Here is an 11,404-nt window from a genome sequence, read left to right on the forward strand (position 1 = left end):
AGATATAGTTTTTCTAAAAGTTCAACAATCGAAATTGAAAGAAGAAACGGAAAGCCGATAATTCAATTTTTTTTTTAAGTCTATTAAAGGGCTCTAAACGTTTTCAAGCACAATCATATGTGGTTAGTATACGCTGCATAGCTCTGAGGTCGATGTGATAGTAAACACAAGTAATACTCTATAATTTTATTAGAGTATTTTTAGTGCTAACGTTATGTTGGATATTAACACCCCAGAAGCAAATATGATGTTTCCAATTACAAAGTGTAGATTATTTTTCAGACTTTCCGTGGCTTTTCTTCAGTTTTCTAAACAGCACATATACGAATTGAGGGGCTTACGCTGATTCAAATCGGAACGTTCACCCACGAACTAAGGTGGATCAGTTGTAGTATGAGTGGCAAAAACTTACCGTATCAATACTTTCATTTTTAGACACGATTTTAAACTATCAAAGGATTATTGGGGCTGTCTACTACACACGTTTATACGTATTCTTTTAGGAAACTTTTAAGCCAGCTTCGCCCACCCGATGGGAAGCTAGTGCAATATACAGCATGTAATAAGAACTGGGTCACTCGGCTCACCGTTTGGGTCGTCTAGACGACCACACGATTCCCCGTAGAGAAGGACGCCTTCGAGTGCCTTAAAGACAAGGATGGTGAGAAAGGAAGAGAGAACGAACAAAAAAGACTGGAAAATGAAGAATTGCGGTGACATCGAACGTTCAACTATTTCCGCTATCAGTGCTACTGCTTCGTTTTCGGCCTTTGCTATTTTACCAGCACATTATTTCTGTTAGTTGTTCGCTAGCGTTATGAGGACGTTAGCGCGACGGATTTTCTTCAAATGGTTTTCCCACCACTCGAGCAGGCTTTCCTTTTTGCTGGTCACTTACGCTTTCGCCTTTACTATATCCAATTCCTTTGCTTGCTTTTGACGTAGAGGGCAGCTGAGCTCGGTTCTAACAGATGACGTGGAAATTTAAAATTCGCGTCTCGTTTTTACCAGAGAGACTAGCATTAGAAAGCGCGACGTTGTCACGAAGCAGCCGACGAGCGTAACAAAAAGGAAAATGAAGTAAACGCAGTTCTGGAGTACTGGCCACAAGGAGTTCGTCCACGACGACAACAATAATGGAGAACGGAGGTGGCCCATAGAAACGTACTGTTTTCCTCGTCAGTGGCTGCGACGCAGGCGTTTGTTCAAGCTGTGCCTTCGTGCGTGTCATTTTGTGGACGGCTGCAGAAACGGACTCAATTGATATAGGGCGTGACAAAAGTTTAAAAAAAACGCCAACTGCACCGCAGGAACCGCGTCTTATATCCGGTAATGCAGACAGAAGAGCAGATGTCTCTGTGTGAAAACACGGGGCATATGCATCGCATTGACGTAGTTGACAGAGTACTATTTAACAGAAGGGGGCAAGCCACGCCCAGTTTGGGCTGGTGGGGCTGTTGGCTAATGCAAGACCTTACAGTTAGTCTGCTGGTAGATATTACTCAAACGTCAAGGCTCCCCTAATCCTGTAGAAATCGAGCACTATTAAAAAAGTAATACGTCCATTTATGTACTGTATATATATTACAGTAGAAATGATGGTTGGCCAACGACTGAACGTTTTAACCGAGCGAAAATCCCAAACAGAAACCATTACGAGCTGGGAATTTTGCAAGTTCGGTTTCATTACGCTGACACTATGTTGCAAATCTTTCCTTTCAGATTAGCTGGAACGGTCGTGACGCAGCCGGCGAATCTTTAGTCCAGTTTTTATAGCGAGTTATTCAACTATCACCCCCAAATAAGGTTAACGCTGTATGGAGAAAGAAATCATTATTCCCCAAAGCAGATATATTGACAGCTGGTTCAAAATCAGCCGAGCGTATGCAATCGGCATTTGAAATTTTCAGGTTTTGTGGAACTTACTAGGTATTATGTGAGTAAACCAAATATTGCACAAGAAGAAATAAGAAACAAGCTAACTTATCTTCAATATTCTCCAACTTAAATGCCTATGCCTATGAGAGTTGTTTGCAGCGTTGCTGTGGTTTGCTCGAGGAAAGTACAGTCTGGTAGCTGAACTTTCATAATCGACTCCCATATGCCCGGACAAAAATCCTAGGACATAAAGGAATCTTCTAGAAAAAAAAAGGCACGTCTGTTCCTCGATCAGGGCCCCCATCCTTTGTTTCCATTACTCTATGCACGTTACTAGTCATGTCTTCATTGGAATATTTCACCCTTGTCTTTGAACTTATCCGAACTGTGTTGTCACTGATAGCCTTATTTCAAGACTATCCAAGCGCTTGTTTCTACTTGAAAAAGCCACATATGATGAGATTTTTCTAGTAGTGTCGTTGGCCAATCAATTTTTATTAGTCACGATTGTCGCAAATGTTGTTATGGCTTGGAGAGCGGCTTCACTGGCAAGTTGTTGGTTCGTCAAGCCTATCTCAATGATTAGCTGAGACTAGTGTTCCTGCCTTCACAGTGAGGTATCCGACTCATTTGCCAGGCAACGGATGATGCTTGGCGGCTCACTGCAAATGCCTGTTGTCATGCATCTCAACGGTTTCTAAACGCGGTCGAAATTTGAAGGTTAATTCTCGTCCCGTATTTTTTAGTTATGAAAAGACGCAAGAAGGCTCAATGAAAATTATTAGCCAACAATGTCCCGTATTCCCAAAGATTCTGACACTCCTGCACACACACCGTACGACACTTCCGATATAAGATTTCCAAGAAGTGTATCTAGGACACTAACTGAAAGAGCTAGCAAATCGTGCTTCAATATTGAATTTGGTGCTATTGTTATTGATATCGGTCTGAGGTTCGATGTGCGATGAAAAGTTCTTTTTTTTAAACCATATGCTTCTGTAGTCGAAGAACAATAAATTTTGATTTATTATGCGGCAGGGACTTCGACAATCATCAGCATACCTTTAGACTGAGCCATAATTAATGAAGGCAGAAATACACAAACAACCAAGCAAATCGATTATATCGGATTGTCATTATTTCCTCCAGTCAACTGTCTTTCTTACAGAAGTTAAATTTGCGCAAATAACCCGGGACGTCTATGGCGGCTTGCTAGATTCTAAAATAGTATCTGGTACAACAAAATAATAATGGCAAGCAAGAACTATAATCTTTAGGAAATTATTGTCAGACTTTTAGGGCTACAACGAGAGGCAAAGCTGATTATGCTATATGAATATTTACAGTTATTAAAAAAGCCAAAATATATGGAGGAGGCAAGATACTTCCAAGTGGGGTAAAAAAAGAACTTTGTAATTCTAATTCAATATTTATCTTGATATGAGGCACCTACTACCTTCTACGTTTTATTACTTCAATCGGATAACCCATCGTACGTGGAACTCTATATATATTTATAGGTCCTAAGGGTTAAAATCTTAATAAAATTCAGGACTTTGTTTTACTCTAGCAGTATCGTAAACGTTCTAGGCCATGATCTAAGCTTAAATCTTTTAGTCTGCTCATGCTGAAATCGTTATTTACCAACGGCCCCACTAAGAAAAGCGTATGCAGACCCAAAAAACTAACACATAGGAATTTAGGCAGCTATGATAAATTTTTCTATAAATCATAGGACAGCAATGTAAAGAGCGTTTAGAAGAATACCAAATAGAACGGCCGATACGCCTTTGGTAGAAATGCATATCACGTTAACATATTGTGCATCGGACCCCTACCCATAGGTCCGCTAACTCGTTGAATTAGGTCAGTATTAAAGCGACCTATTAGGTTCTTTTTGCCTCTAGGACGATTCTTCTTTCTAGTCATCTACGTCCGGTGACGCTTCGACCAGTCGGTTTGTCATCGACCAGCTCAAACGTCAGGCTTTTAAAGCTAGCGTACAAATGTAAACAGTATGTTACTACGAAGAAGGTTCGAGGCATCGGCGTTTCTATAAACACTCATTGCTCTCAATATTCGAAGAGGTTAGAGTATTTTGACATTGACATCCCTCCAGATCTTTCGATTCTCATGCCCAATGCGAGTCAACGATATTTCCGGAGCAAAGGCTGGTGAAGCCAATTCAATAGCCTTTTTTATAACCAAAAGCATAATGGACAAGGTGCGTACGGGCATGAAGATAACACCTCCGCCCTTCCGAAACATAGAAGTTACAATTGGCCTGCTTCAGTCATCAAAGGAATAATTAGATGGTTTAAAGCAACGCAGTGAAGGTTGATTGGAGGTTAACAATAAACAAATGGGAAAGCTGAACTGAGGCATCACAGTTTCAACATAAAATCTCTTCTGCCTTAAAAAAACAAGACATTACTGAATACTATACATGGGTATGTCTGTTTCTATAGTGTTTAGTAGATAACGTTCGTTAAATTGACATATTATATTTGATATAGCTTTTAAAAACAAAGCGAACAGAAAATAAAAAGCGTTAAACTTTATTGGGTGTAAGTTCATTGACGCTTGCTTTAAGGTATAACTCGAGATGCTGATCATCTCGAGTTTGTGGTCTTTTGAAATATTCAGCCGATGTACGGTACCGTTATCTCTCAAGAAGGTCCCGACGGAGTTAGTTACAGCACGTTCCAGGTTCAGCTATTTCTCATTCCTCATCCCGAAGTATTATCCTCGAATCCGAAAGCTTTGCCCTAGTCTACCCCAACGCAGAACCTCATCCCGTTGCTATTTTCTTGTTCCAACTTCTGGGTTCACCATGATTCGTAGGATGACGCCATGGTTTATAATCTGCGCAAAATGCAAATGAAGAAACAAGCACTGAAGTGCACCAGTGCTTCCTTGCTCTCGTCCGGTAGCTCGGCCCTTTTTCCTGCCTGTTGCGGCGGCCTTTACAGCTGTTTCAGCACGAAGGAACCTTTCTGTCTGCACTCCAAATGGCCTTCAGCACGAGGGGGTAACAACGTAGGGAACACCTCGACGTGTTGCACACCGCAACGTGCTATCACGACACAACGTTTGCTCATGATTGGATGGTGCCATTAGCAAGCTACAATTGCACCGCTTGCGTGGCCTGAACGGTCCATGCGTCGCACGTCGTCCTCGTCATTTCTCTTTTTCTCTTTTCACCGTCAGTCGTTCCCACAAAATCCCTCACCGACACATGAACACTCGCAAACGTTATGGAGATGTGGGTACACGGCTTCTACTATGAACGTCCTACCAGGTCTGCAGGACCATCCGCTGATGCATTGCTGATTGCGAGAAGGGTTATCGGCAAAGAAGCCAAGCCTGGCCTCCTCTGCTGTCAGAAACTCCCAGGAGGCCAATTTAGCTAGTAGTTATTGTAGAACGTTACAGTAAATCATGCAACAGCGAGAGTCCTGCTCATTGCAATTACCGCGAGCAGTGCTAGTTTTGTTCTCTGCTTGCCGGTTTGCCATGGCTATTGCTACATAGCAATAACAAGACCTTTTGCGGATAGCTCTTCCTGGCTCTGTCTAACTGAAGCATATACATACATACTGCCCCAACTCGTGGCCACAAGGAGATTATCAAACGTGTGACGAGCAAAAGCTTTCTGTTTTTCCTTTAGAGCTAGGCCACCTTTCTCTGTCTCTTGTAGAGACGTCCTCTCACCTTTGCAACGTTCTTCTGCTTTTCTTGAAAAACGTGGCAACGTGTTCACGCTATTCTATTTTCTTTACTTTGTGCGACATGCGCCGTACAAAACGCTTCCTATCGCTGTCCTGTATTGACGCTTGAAGTTCCTCGTGCGGAGGTAGGGACGACAGACCATTTTATGAAAGCAAAATAGTCAAGCAGTGGCAAGAAGAACAGAAAGGAGGGGAAAAAAAACCTGGTATAAATGGGGGCCGTAACTTCAGCCCCAAAGTGCTCCCAAGAATTTGTACTCAAGTAGGTCATCGCCGGTGGAGGGCAATTCCTCCACTAGTGGTTCCTTCAGCTACCACTACAACAATCATAATATGCCTCGTTTGCATTTTTGCTACGCCCCGAACTGTCATTCGCTACTGTAGTCCCCTCTTCGATAGAATCGTTCCATGGCCCTGTTTTGCGCGTACTCGCACTGAATGCTACTGTTCTTTGAAGATTCGTGGACTTCACGGATGGGTCAGTCAGCCCGCCCTTAGAGACCTTTCTACAAATGACCACGGTCTGACCAGGCAGCTGACAGGAAAGTTAGTGACCCAAAAACACTAGTGCCCCTAACTCACGCACCTTAAAACTGCCCTGTATAGTCTGTTTGCCATGCGTTTTGTACCACTGGCAACTGCTATCCCTGCCAGCTGACACACAAAAGTGCTGCGTCGAACGAAGAAGGAGAACGAAGGGCAGAAAGCAAAAAACGATATGGAGTTATTGTCAATGGTCCATTTTAGATGGAAAAGACGGAGAAATGCGGTGTAGGGTGGAGTAAGGGATGTAAGTTCTAAAACGCGGAACGTGTTTGGCAATACGTCAGTATCAAGCTCACATTAAGGAACAGAATGGACGGTATTGTTTCAGTCCGCCTGAAATAAGTAGTTGGCAAGATGAAAATTGACTGATCAAATCCGAGGAGTAAAAGGGTATAAACTATTGAGAGAAGCTGCAACAATAATTGAAAAATAGAAATTTAAAGGCCGGCAGGACTACACGTAATAAGTATAGTAAAGGAGAACTGGCTTCAATTCGAATACAATTTGTGTTGAACTTAGCGCTGTTAGAAGAAAGTTGTTGTGATTATTCGAGCCACTGTATAACATTACGGTCGCTTAATAGTTTGCCTAAAGTATTTTTAATTATGAATGGATTACTTGGGGCAAATATATAATATAGTTTATTTTCATTTAAACAATCCATAAAGATGAAAGGACATATTTACCTGACTTGTATTGTAATGTGTAGCTTTTCATTATATCTAACGAACAGAATTATCGAAATTCGTAGAATTATGTCCCCACTCAGAGTTTTCCAGACACCGAAATCTCTATTAGTTGCGGGTCGGCAAACAGGAAAGACTCGTAGCGTTATACTAAGACACAAATTTTCCATAAATTGTTTGCGCATCATTCGTTTCTCAGCGAGTTTATTTATATAGCAATCGAAACGTACCGATTCATTGCATATGGAAACGCTGTGTATCGTTCAGGAGAAACCCTATGGAAAATATAGACTACAGAAAAGGTGAAGACAATTTCGGGTCGGACATAGAGAGAGTTTGAAGTTACTAGTTCCTTGGGATACTAATGAAGGAACATGAAATCCGTTTAGGTTTAGTTTACTCCTTATAAATAAGTAATAAATCGTACTCCTTATAAATTTTTTTCTATTAAGCTATAGTGATATCACAGGAAAATGCATATTGAGAACTCATACTAAGAGCTATAAGGTCATTGTAAGTTATAAACCACAAGTGATTTTGGTTGATTAGGTACAATGGTCTTGCTCCCCAACTCATATGCAATTTTGACCAGATGGTAAACTTTGATCGTATATGTGTTATATAAAATAACTGCTTTAGCCCTGAAATTACGGTGCGCTGGCAGCTCCATTGAACCAGACGCAAAACCAGAGCAAGATTATTTATACTAGACCAGAGATGCCTGTACAACTTTTTCGAATGAGACGGGTAGCAGCGCCAAACCAAGAGATCTCCGCCTTATAAAGGTCCAGTCGACCCTCTCCTTTATTACTTTCGCGACGCTACCTCCAACCCCCGTCCGACACCGACTTTCTCATCTGCCACCTCGATCACTAGATCGCTTCTTTCCTCTAATTTAGTCAACATCCCCATTGAAGCTAGCGTAAGACTGCGGCCGGTACAAGCAGCGCTTCCGCACGATCGTGAACGGCAGACATTCTCCCACTCAGAGACACTCTTACAACTGAATTTACGATAATTCCCTGAGCGAAAGTTATGAGGGACTTATCTAGTCTCGCGCGAGGCGATGTCAGCTCGCAATTTCGGCCAATTTCGACCTAATGAGCACATGCCGTCGTCGAGGAGTGGATTTATCAAGTGAAGGGATCTTGGTTCGAAAAGCCATGTCCATAGTCAGGCAGCATCCGTAACGCGCCCACACCACAAAGTCGTTTAACATCGGTGTGAACTCAATGATAGGAAAAATATAAGACGGTCAGCGATTAGGAGCAGTCATGCAGGATTTGGCTAAAGGCTGGGGTGAGAATGAGAGGCCCGAATAGACCCAATGAGGGTTGGAGCGGTTTCACCAAACGCAATGGTGGTCGTGAACTGAATCAATAAAATCATTGAAGGACAAAGAAAAAGAAATGGCCCAAATACCCTTTTAGCATTATTTGCTTTTTATGCACCGAGTTGTCTGCGGGCAACTATCGATTTGTCTTGATTTCCATCAGTTGGGAAAGGTGAAGCAAGACGTCAGACGATTCGGCTGAATGACAAGAAAAAGGGGTTTAGGAGATAGATGCATCCAGATGCTGTTTTAGAACTTTTATATAGGTATTTTGTGGAGCCAGATTATTCAGAACATTTGTATCGAAGCGGTAGTAATTTTGGTGGTAATGCTTCTACATATTTTTTTTTGTTTGTTGCCGATCGTCCGCTCACCGTTTATGCTGTTCTAGAAAACCTAATCGCGATAATCAGCAAACGTAGAATTCTCGCCGCGGACCAAGAGATAACTGATGTTAGTTTTATCATCTACAATGATTTGCGATCATGAACTTGTGGCATCCCAAAACGAAGTAGTATTTTTTGTTTCTATGTTGCCAAATAGAACTTTGTTTTTGGCCATTTTTCAGAACGTCATCTCTTGTACGGCGATCATTAAAAGCCCTTGAGCTAGTAACTCGGACAGGCAGTCCATTTCGTATGTATGTATGTATGTATATGTACTGAAGCAGCACGGTTGTCTACTGCCGAATTCGTTCGAAGGTCTCACTTCAGTCCTGCCTGTTTGTCTGACTCTGTGAACTGGCTTACGTCGGCATTTTTGTTTACGGCCTTAGTTTGGCAGCGTCGTTTAAATAGCAGACGAACAACGAGATTGCAAAGATGAGCCACTTCATTCACGGAATGGTTCGCACCTCATTAAGGGAGCCACCCATTGCCCCCTTTATAGAAGAAGCCTCTATCAGAACTACCGATTTTCTCGACATTATTGCTATCAGCGATTGTTATCGTACTCGATAGCTGTTACTTGACGAGAGTTGAAAAACGAACGAGAGACAGATCGAATAGATACAAACAGAAGAAAACGAGAAATCCGTCTGCGTTCCTACTAAGTAAACCAAACCGATAACGTTTCGCTTATTAGCTTCAGTGATTTTCATTAGTGCCTACTTATACGGCCGCCGGCAGCAGTTCAAACAAACGAAAAAAACAGTGGACAACTAACGCATGCGTGTACGATGATTGAATCAGATCAAAAAGATATCGCATAATTTCTGCAACAATTTCTGTCAAGTTCCTATTCTATTGCCTTATGGCAGATGCAAATGTATCCAGATTTTTAGGACCCGCCTGGGGAAGACGGCCGCCATATTTTCTTAACGAGGCTTACGTGCGTGTCTATTGGCACTGGCCGGTTACTAGCTGAGTTCGAACGCCTCAACGCTACCCGAAGCGTTACGCGTGTAGGAATGGTCCCTCTCTCTTGCAGTAATTTATTTCACCTATTTCCCAAAAAAACGGATGGCTTCTCTCGTCGTCGAATCTGTGTCGAAATGATGAAAGGCCTTAGACTGACCCTACCATCGGACAGAAATTCATAATATAGTATTGACGAAAACCGGCACGTCATGCGAAACTTGAAAATTGAGCCAATGACGTCCGTTACGTGGATAGTTGACGGCCGTCTGATTTTTTTTATTATATAACGCTCGTACTGTTCATGTCGGACTATGTATAACTAGCACTATTTTGAGTGCATTTTAGCAGTTGATGACTGGACTCCTTGTGGAACAGTCTAATAGCCTTTGATATAAGACAGTAAGTTCGGCCTGCAACCGCAAGTTCGGCCTGCAACCGCAAGTTCTCCTTCTGACACAGATCGCAAGTATGAAAAATTCATTTACAACATCAGTTACAATGTGATAACGTTAAATTTCTTGTTTTCCCTACTGGAACGGCCCCGCCCGCTGTAAACGAACTACGTCAAATAATTTTTTATCAGAAGTACCGGTATTAAATATTTTTTCTATTTTGTTGACTATCCAGTTTGTCCTAGGGCTGATACTGGAGCCCAACAGACAAATATACACCAAGAAAATATTACGAGATAAATAAATCTAAGTTACATGGCACTGAAGATGTCCATTACCGCCTTAAAGGTTAACTCGATTTTACTCCAAATCATAAAGTGGTTAAGGTTTAAACCATCTTTTCGTAAGACTATAAACTATGTGTACGATGGTGACGAGAACCGGATCCCCAACAATCACGACCTCCTCTCCAGAACACGAACCGATTGTGCCCTCTCTCCTGAGTTTAGTGGGGCTCAAAGTCGACGAATATACACTGTTCGGCTCCAGAAGACCCAGGGTGGTAGAAACACGCTGTCCCATCGTGAATTACGAGACAATACTATCGCCATTGCCTTGTATATCGCGTAGCATCATGGAGCTTACGATGCCCATTATGGGTAAACTACTTAACTCGGGTAGCGAACACGTGGATAGGCAATTTCAGAGTCCCTCCCAGAGTTGACAGCTGAACCCAGAAACGTACCTGGCGATCTTCCGCTACAACCTGTAAGTGAAAAGTAACTTTTGATTTCATCTTCTTATTCCGAACCGAAAACCACTAGGCGGCTTAAATCTCTTGGACTAGCTCTCTGACGTGTCTTCAATTCTTCCAAGCCAGCAGCGCGCCACGAACTGTGATAGTAATCAAATAACAAGAACAGTATTTAATTGATATTAATATTTGTCATATTGAAACAATATCTATTGGAGGAATTGTTACTAAATGTTATTATTATTAAACGTTTGCATGGAGTGACGCGACGCCGCATATAAGGTCGTGTCTCGGTAGTTATTGCACCGCGAATACTTTGATATTTTACTGATTACCTGCAGCCACGATTCGAATTTCCATCGGCATTAAAACTCGGGTTTGATTCGAGACCTCCGACGGCTGAAAGGATCCGTGATAACGAGAACAAGCGCAAGACATCCGTGGCTCGACGAAATGAGCGTGAAAGACGACGTGTTCAAAACGTGAATCGTACTTTTAACGCGCTCCGCAACCGGGTACAGGGGTGCATGAACGCCAACAAAAAAACGTCCAAAGTAGAAACTCTCCGCTATGCGGTCGAGTACATCCGTGAACTGCGTGCTATTCTTCTATTGGTCTCTTCGAAACAACAGTATATTTACCCCTCAGCGCGTTTCTAACTCAGCAGATACAATAGTTTTACACTGTGCTTCAACGTCCCCGACGCCCACGTCCTTAGCCAATTCG

This window comes from Varroa destructor, unplaced genomic scaffold (assembly GCF_002443255.2).
Source record: "Varroa destructor unplaced genomic scaffold, Vdes_3.0 BEIS01000001.1, whole genome shotgun sequence".
In the NCBI taxonomy this organism is placed as follows: domain Eukaryota; kingdom Metazoa; phylum Arthropoda; class Arachnida; order Mesostigmata; family Varroidae; genus Varroa; species Varroa destructor.